Raw genomic sequence first — 9,224 nt, forward strand, 5'->3', positions numbered from 1 at the left:
GAAGAACAAAATGTCATTACAATGTCAGGTTCAATTACAATGTGTATGGCTGTGGCTGATCAGAACAATATAAGCTCAGCAGGATCTACCACAAGCCAGGTACATATAGTCTATTTGACGATTTGGGAGACAGATGTCTCTGAGTTTGTGCATCTCACATTTTTTTTGAGCTACTACAATTCTACTTTGCTAATAGAGCAAAGGAACCTTCTTTGATGCAGGCAAACTATGCTGGTTGATCATGTGCTAGTATTTAATGTGTCTCACAATTAATACCAAATTCTTTAAGAGAGACCTTGAGAATATTATCACTTTTTTGATCAACATATTAGTGTCTATCTCAAATGAGTTCTCCACAAAATAACATTTTAACAAACGTGTTTGCATTCAAAAAATGTGGTGAACCCATCAGAGTTTTGCTTGCTGCAGTAGAATTTGAATGTTTATCAGTTTAGCATAAGAAAGGACCTGTCTCTAGTACCTTGTCTTGTCAGGGATTTTTCTAATTCTATTCAAATGAATGTAGTTCAATTCTCATGCATGGAGCTGGTAGGCTGTCCAGGTTTTGTAGGCATAACATAATAAAGTCAGCACAAGAGCTCTGTAGACCTTCAGTTTGGTAGGCTGCTTGATACATCTTTTCTCAAACACTTTCTTTCTGAGTGTCTCAAACTCTGGACTAGTTGTGGCAATGCATGCATCAAACTGAATTTCTACATGTACATCCCTGGAAATTATATCTTCAAGGTAAGTGTCCACAGCATTCCAAATTTCTCCATTTCTTGCAACCAATGGTTCCATGTATGGATGGTGTAGTACTAGCTAGCGGAGCACCTGTTTTCTTGGTGTTGATTATCAGGATAAAGCTATCACAATCTGAAGAGATTTGATCCATACTTTGTTTCATCTCAGTCTCAGAGGCTTTCATTGAGTGAACATTTGCAAACAAAGTCATATACCAATTTTCCCTCCACTCTAGAATCGGCTTGTAGTCTTTTTGAGTTAAATAATTCTGAGTTATCATCATTGCAGTAGTTTTACCTTGATGTTGTTTTCATTTTTATTGAAGACTTCTGATGGTATTGCTAAAAACATAATTTTAAAACACATCAGAGCAAGCATACAGCCTAGCTTCAATCCATTAGTGACTGAGAAAGTGAATGAGAATCATCCATTATCCATAATAAATGCAAGGATGCTATCATGAAACTGGTGTGCAATACTGATGAACTTCTCTGAACAAGCAAATTTTGCCATGATCTTCCACAGGTCCTTGTGACTGATAGTAATAAAGGCCTTGAATGTTGACATTGTGGACACTGTCTGTTCTGTTCCTGGAATTTTTTTCTGGAGTTCTTAGGCATCAAACACCATAGTGACAATTTTTCAGTCCTTTCTGAATTCCCATTGGCTCTTGGCTATATGATAATCTTCTAGGAGAAGAATCAGTCAATTAAGAAGGTCTCTGGCAAAAATATTGCCAGCAATTACTAAGAAACAGACACACACCCTCCTCTCCATGACTGTCATGGGACAAATTATTTCCTTTCCCTTTCTAGAGATGGACATTCGAGACATATTTCATCTCCTGGGGGATAACTTCTTATTACCATATCACCTAGAAGATTTTTGTCAGTTTTTGTATGAGGCATGGCCTTGTAGATATCTGCTGAAATGGAATCCGTACCAGGAGCCTTGACACACAAGAGGAGTCTAATAACATGCAAAACTTCTTCCTCAGTTGGAAGTTCAGCTGAAGACGTATTAATTTTTATGTGAGCTAAATGGTCAATGGCTTCAACATTGGTTGATGATGGTCTGTAGAGAATGCTATGGGAGTGTCCAGTCAATTTTTCCAGGATTATGTCCTTATCCCCTATCAGTGTGGCTCCATCATTGCTGAGTAGTTGACATGTACCAAAGATATTTGGCCACAAATAGACTTTAGGGCATCACAGAAATGCTTTGTATTATAAAGATCATACTAAAGCTGAATTTCATCTGCCTTCTTACTTACCCAAGAATCCTGCATCTCTCTGAACTTCACTCACACTTTTCTTTTGATGGAATTAAATACTGCCTTCTTAGAGACTCATAAACTATTCTTTTATTAAATCCTGTGGAGTTCTCATTTTCCATTTGGTAATTTTTTAATTTCCCCATCATCTTAATCAAACCAATACTATTATCTGTGAGTGTTCTGACCCAGATGGCTAAATGCAGTACTGTATACAAAATCTATGAAATTTGCCCACTCCTTTTCTGCTCCAACTGTGCATTGGCTCAGCTTTTCCTTCAAGATGACAACAAACTGTTAATGCATGGAGACACATTAATCTCTTTTCATTACAGATTCTTCTAGACTTCTTGCTTTGGGGCTGCCACCTCTTTTTGAATACAGATGTTTAGCTTAGAGAGGATAATTCTGTGATCTGTCCAGCATTCTGCACCACACATTAGCTTCATCACTTTCATGTGCCATCTATCTCTTCTAACAATGATATAGCCTTTTAAATGTCAATGTTTGTTGCAATGATATATTTTTCTAAATGTCAATGTTTCTTGTGTTGTCATATCCATGATGTTTTCTTGCATTATGTAAATGGAGGACAATATTAGAGATGCAAAGACCATGAAATGCACAATTCTTTAATATTAAGTGTCTGTTAATTTTGGTGTTTCTGATTTCGTTCTTTCCTAGGAATCCCTGCCACATCTGATAGTCTGTGCATATTGTTAATTTTACCGGGAATTACAAGCTTGTCCTCTTTTGGTACATTCATGATAAAGGTCTCCCAGTCTCCATAAAATTTTTCTTTGACCTCTTCAGGTCAATCATGGTGGAAGCATAGGCACTGATGATGGTGGTGTGGTACTTTCTTACAAGTGGCAATTGCATGATCATGAGCTTGTTGTTCAGTCATTTTGGGAGACATACATACTTGCTGATTAGGTAGTTTTTTCACTGCACAGCCCACAGCAGTTTCACAATACTCCTCATCACTGTAGCCACTCCAGAAAATGAGTATCCAGCTGACTTTTGTAAGATGGCTTTCATTTCCCATTTTTGATTCACTCAGGGCTGTTGTTTGGATGTGATACCAACTGAGTTCTCTCACAAGAACTGTGTTTTTCAAGTCTGTTCAAGTTTGTTGTTCAAAAGCATGTGCACATTCCATGTATAAATGGTGAGTAAAATTATCTTCACAAAATTTTTTGTACATGTTCTTTTTTATTTCAATTGCTGAGTGGGATTCCCAGCAAATACTATAAGCAGGCTAAGATTAGATGAAGCAGACAATATTTCAAGTACCTTTTCTAAACCCTCCCTCACACCATGAAGTGAATAGCGGAGTCCTTAAAATGGCTGCTCAAAAACCCAGGGGACTGCCAAATCCTGTTGCTGCTTCAGCTCAGTAATAGGATGACTCTAAGACCTAGGCTGCTTGTGTACAGAGTTACAACTACAACTTGCAGGGTATTCTTACCTGCTCCTCTTCACTAAGCTGTTGACACAGGCATTTTAGGTAGGTGAAGTAGTAAGAAGGCAAAATAATAAAAGAGTAAAATAGTTGAATTATAAAAATAATAAAATTATGAAAGTGTGAAATTACTGAATAGAAAAATAATAAAATGGTAAAATGGTATGGGCAATAACTTTAGACATATATAAATTGAATTTAAGTGAGACAGAGTTGTATGGAGTCATCAGTCTCACTCTCTCTCAGAGTCATCAGAGCCCAATGGCAAGACAAAAGGCAAGATGACCGGTGATAATTCTGGACGCAGTGGATGATGCCAGGGTCTTCAGTGTCTGACCAAACTCAATAGTGCTCCATAGTACGTGCCTCAACTGCCTTCTTGCCTGGTAAAATAAAATGTTAATATCTACCTATCCCGCTGGGGAAGTCTTCACACGCTTGACTCAATGATGCATTTGAGGTGAATTTATTACTTCTAACATTATTTAGCACATTTGTTGAGACAGTTTAGTGAGGTATGACTGTTGTGCACACTAAAGTTTGTGGGGTTACAGGTGAGAGCTGGGTAGCAGGCGGACCCCAAAGATTGGTAGGTAGCTCTAAAAAGGACTCAGCATCTCTCACAGCAGAGGTACTAATCCTCTTGTTAGCACTCTACAAAACCCAATATATTACTTATATTTTCATGTTAATTAATAGGGTATACAGTGAATACTCACAAATATATTTAGAAAGTCACTGATTTTTTTTTCTTTACAAATAAATTTAGCTTTTGATTTTGGATATCTGCTTTTCATTAAATTAAGCATCTTTTCATTATTTTATGGTTTTTTAATCTATTGACTGAATTTTGAACTTTTTGTTCTTATTGAAATAAATCTGTGATTTGGATATTTTTTGTGCTAATGATATGATTAATTATATGAAATGTTTTCCTAATTTTTAAGCATTACATTTATGGTGATAAATACACTTGAAATCTTTCCATAACTGAAGTCATCTTTACAATTATTTTATGAAATATTTTAGTCAGTGTTCATTAGTGACTTTGATCTGCAAATATCATTTTTCTGCTTTATGCTTTTCTGGTTTCCAGCAGAGGAACATCAAAAGTCAATAGAATAGGGGCGACCAGGTGGCGCAGTGAGTAAGAGCACCGGCCTCAGAGTTGGGATGACCTGGTATAGAATCCAGGCTTAGATACTTAGCACCACACCCAGAAGAAATAACTGCCCATGTAACCTTGAGCAAGTTATTAACCCAAATTGCTTTTAAAAAAAAGTCAATAGAATGTTTTATTTCTATATTATTGACAAAATAGTATTCATTTTAAAGTTCTTTGTTAGAATAACCTCATCTATGAGTCTATATAGATAAGATAGATTTTTTTTTCTTTGGGTATGGTTTTCTTGATATCTATGCTTTTGCTTATGTATAATTTACTTGAAAGTAATGTACCTTTTTTCAACCCATCAGTGAAATATTTTATTTTGTCTTTTTTAATTGCTTATTTGCCTCATAATATTTGATTTGGTTTCAAATTGTCTTTACTCTTCTTTCATTTTATGGCTGAAGTTGCCCTGCTAAAAAAAGTTATACTTTTTAAGGTGATTTTTACTTTTAAGTACTTTTTAAAAAATTTAGCATAATATGGCTAAATACTTGTCTAGTTTGAAGTTGTCAGGTCACAATTCTTCCCTTGTTTTTCCTTTCCTGAAACTTTACTCAAATTCTTTAATTATAATTATATATTTTACTGATTTTTTTACTCCCTTGCATAGGATTATTGCTTTAATATACTGTTCCCTTTTTGCTGCTTTTTTCTCTATGGAAATTAGGAAGAGGATAGTCCAAATCCTTCTGGTTTGGGGCTCCAGTCAAGTACTTTACACATTTTTATATTTTCTTCAGAATTATTTTGATTCCTTTGCAATTTTCTTTTTGGTGTTTTTGGAGAAATAGAACAAAAATTATGTACCCCAAAATATAGTGTTATGATTAATTCTTGCACTCAATTTGGCCACATTTTTACATCTATAGAAATCTAGATATGATTCATAACCTTAGCATTCCCAGAGTACCCTTTGGTAAAAATATAATGAGTCATAGATAAATGACTTATTTTATTTTATTTTTACTTAGCACTTATAATTACATCATTTCCACATAAATCTGAAGATATTCTCTAGATGAAATTTGGAGGCAGATTCATTATTACATCATGAGACAAGGTAAAACTCACCTTCTCCTTTCAGAGTTTTTATAAATTTAATCTTGGGTTTACAAACCCAGGATTGCCTCCTCGCTATTAGAAGGAAGGGAATTTATAACCTCTCCCTCAGAAAATATTAGGTTTTTATATAGTGTGTTTTTATGCCCTGTACTCCATTTTTCAAATGTCAATTATCCTACAATTCATTCAACAAAGAAAGAGTACAATTGACCACACCAGCTAACTATGCCCCCTGAAGGCTCTAAATAGCTGGAGAAATTGTAGACATTCAGCAGTTCAACCACAAGCCAGTAAAATAATTGAGGATTCCAGACTTTTTAGATCTTTGAAGTGGCAGTTCTTTGTACCTGTACAATAAGACAGCAAAGAGGGGATGAGTGGAATCAGCCCAGAATCACCTACAGTCATCCTACATTGACTATGTAATTAGGGAGACTGACCTTGTAGGGGACAGTATATACAATTGGGAGAACAAAGAGATATAAGAAGGACAAACAAATGTATATACTGGATAACCACCAGAGTGGCAAAATAGTTTTAGAGACAGTGATCCTTGTTAGTGAAAATAAGAGCTATTCACTCTAGAAAGGTGTCAATACTTGGTTACCACCATGCAGTTTAACCCAAAGGGAAATTTATGAAGACTATAGAAAAATAAAATAGAACTCACTATGACAAGACATTAGTTTAACCACTGGACATGAGTGTTCACTGCCAATGTGTCTTGCCATCAACATAATCAAATTCATGCTTACTTCTTATAAGTATTATATGTTCTTGCTGGTGTTTTATCTATGGAAATTAGAAAAAGAATATTTCAAATAATCCTGGTTTGGGGTCAAGTACTTTACACATTTTTACATTTTCTTCAAAATTATTTTGATTCCGTTTCAATTTTCTTTGTGGCTTTTTTTTGGGAAATAAAACAAATATACATATTTATATATACATATATACCCACATATATATTTATATATACATATATACACACATATATACACAATATACATATTCTTGTAAGAGAATGTCCTCCATATAACTGAGGGAAAGTTTTATTTCAAGGATTTTTTTTTTGTACTATGTTGTTTTGTTTTAATGTCCTGACCTCCTTGGAAAATACAACTTATAAAATGTAAATCCAAAGGTCCAAGTAATAATTTAGAATGGTGAATTTTTTTAATGTTAGTAATATTTATAGCTGCTCTATCAGGTACTTATAAGATAAATTAGGAATGACTAGATAAGCTAATAAAATTAAATAATCTTATAGATTATTTATTTGAAGTTATGATGATATCTGACAATTTATATTTATTGCACAATAGAAGAAACATTTCTAGTAAGTACAATACTTTCATCTTTCAGACAATGTCTCTCTTCCTTTCTTATAAATGGCTAGAAATTTACTAGCAATGTTTTCTTTTAATTGTGTATTTCCCTCATAACCATTGTGGGAAATAGGGATTGGAAATATTATGATTCCCCTATCATAAATTAGGAAAGTCAAGTCATAAGGGGAAAAAAAAATTGACTCTTTTAAAAAGGGAAAATCATTATCTGTATTTGTATCTTTAGAACCTATCACAGGCCCTGTTATATATTAGGAACTTAACAAATGCTTACTGATTATTTTATTGATTGAAACCCATGGTCACACAACTATTTATTAAGAAAAATTTAAAAGCAACCACCTGAGCCCATGCTAAGTTTACTTTTTCTACTCCACAGTGCTTTTGATACCATATTTTGCCGCCTCTGATAAATTATTTATTAAATACCTTGAAAACTATTCCTTCTCAATCTCCTAAAAAGTCGTCATTATAAAAGTAACAACAAATGCTACATTTTCTATGATTGTAACATATCTCACCTTAATTACATTTTAAATGGATGTCTTTATTTTTAGGGAAGCACCCAAGACTACACTTAATGAATTATCTCAATAGTCATAGATTATCAATCATCTCTAGAGTGGCAGACTATTCTCTGGAAATAATTCGCAGATAGCCTGAACAAGTTAATTAGAAATAAGTGGGTTGGGCAAAGTGTTAATATATGTTCATGTAGCTAATGCAAAATTCAAATATAATATACCTCACATATTGAGAGATAGTTTGAAAAGTTACTTCCTTTAAAAAAAAGTAGTGAGAATTAAAACAAAAGTATGATATTAGTTATCTAGTTATCTCTGGATAAAAAAATTATATTATTAAAAATGAAACCCATAATATAATTATCATGAAAGGAAAAAACAATTAACATGGAAAATATACAAATGAGCAGAACATGAAATCCTGTTAGAGATGCATTGTAAAAAATGATTTTAAAAAGATTTAATAAGACCAGAAACAATTCATAGACAATACCAATATTGTATTGTGTCACCCTTTGTCACTGTAGTTAAGCCTACAATTTTTAAATTTTACTTTTTCTAGTTACATGTAAAAACAATTTTAAAATCCATTAACAATTTTTTAATTCCAAATTTTCTTCTTTCCTTCACTTTGCACTCCTTGAAAAGGTTATCAATGTGATGTTATCCATGTTCAGTCATATGAAATATATTTTCATGTTAGTCATGTAGTGAGAGAAAACACAGATAAAAAAGGAAAGTTAAAAAAAAAACATGCTTCAATTTGCATTCAGACTCCATCAGTTGTTTCTTTGAATGTAGGCACCATATTTCATCATAATAATTTCTTAAGAATTGACTTTAATCATTGTATTGCTAAGAATACTTAAATCATTTAGAGTATGTCCTCATACCATATTGCTGTTACTGTGTACAATGTTCTCCTGAGTGTATTCATTTTACTTTAAATGAGTATATGAAGATCTTTCCAAGTTTTTCTGAGAGCACCCTGCTCATCATTTCTTTTTTTTTTTAAAGCACAAACCACTTTTTGACTCTTTATTTCTTGAACCAAAATCAGCAAGGCAAAAGATCTCGATTCAGCTTGAGGTCAGGGTGAAATGTATCATATGCAGCCATGATGGTGGGAGGGGATCGGGAGGGGTCATGGTGGGACAGGGGCAAGCAAGCTTCTCCCAAACAGGAAGGAGGTTGTAAGAAGTGTCCATTTGCCATAACTCCCTTGATAGAAATGTTTTCATACCAAATTATTCAAAGTGTCTATTAAAATAATTTAGTGAGATTTTTGTTTTCTCCGATCCAGACAATTTAATTTTATAAACAAACAACTGCTTCCCAAGAAGCAACACCAAAGGTTAAACTAGAATTGTCTCTATGTGAAGAGACTTGTTAGAAGAGGAGACAGAGAGAGAGAGAGAGAGAGAGAGAGAGAGAGAGAGAGAGAGAGAGAGAGAGAGACTAATCATCTTCCACTAACTGGTTCTGAAACAAGACTAAAGCTGTCCTCTGGACATCCAAAACATTATTGTAGGTTCACTGTATCTAAAATAATATCAAGAAACACTGCGGTCCTGCTTGATTATCATCTGGTAATAGGATTCTCTCTCTCTCTCTCTCTCTCTCTCTCTCTCTCTCC

Source organism: Petaurus breviceps, unplaced genomic scaffold (assembly GCF_028583685.1).
Source record: "Petaurus breviceps papuanus isolate PSGF00001 unplaced genomic scaffold, PetGlider_PUasm1.0 175, whole genome shotgun sequence".
In the NCBI taxonomy this organism is placed as follows: Eukaryota; Metazoa; Chordata; class Mammalia; order Diprotodontia; family Petauridae; genus Petaurus; species Petaurus breviceps.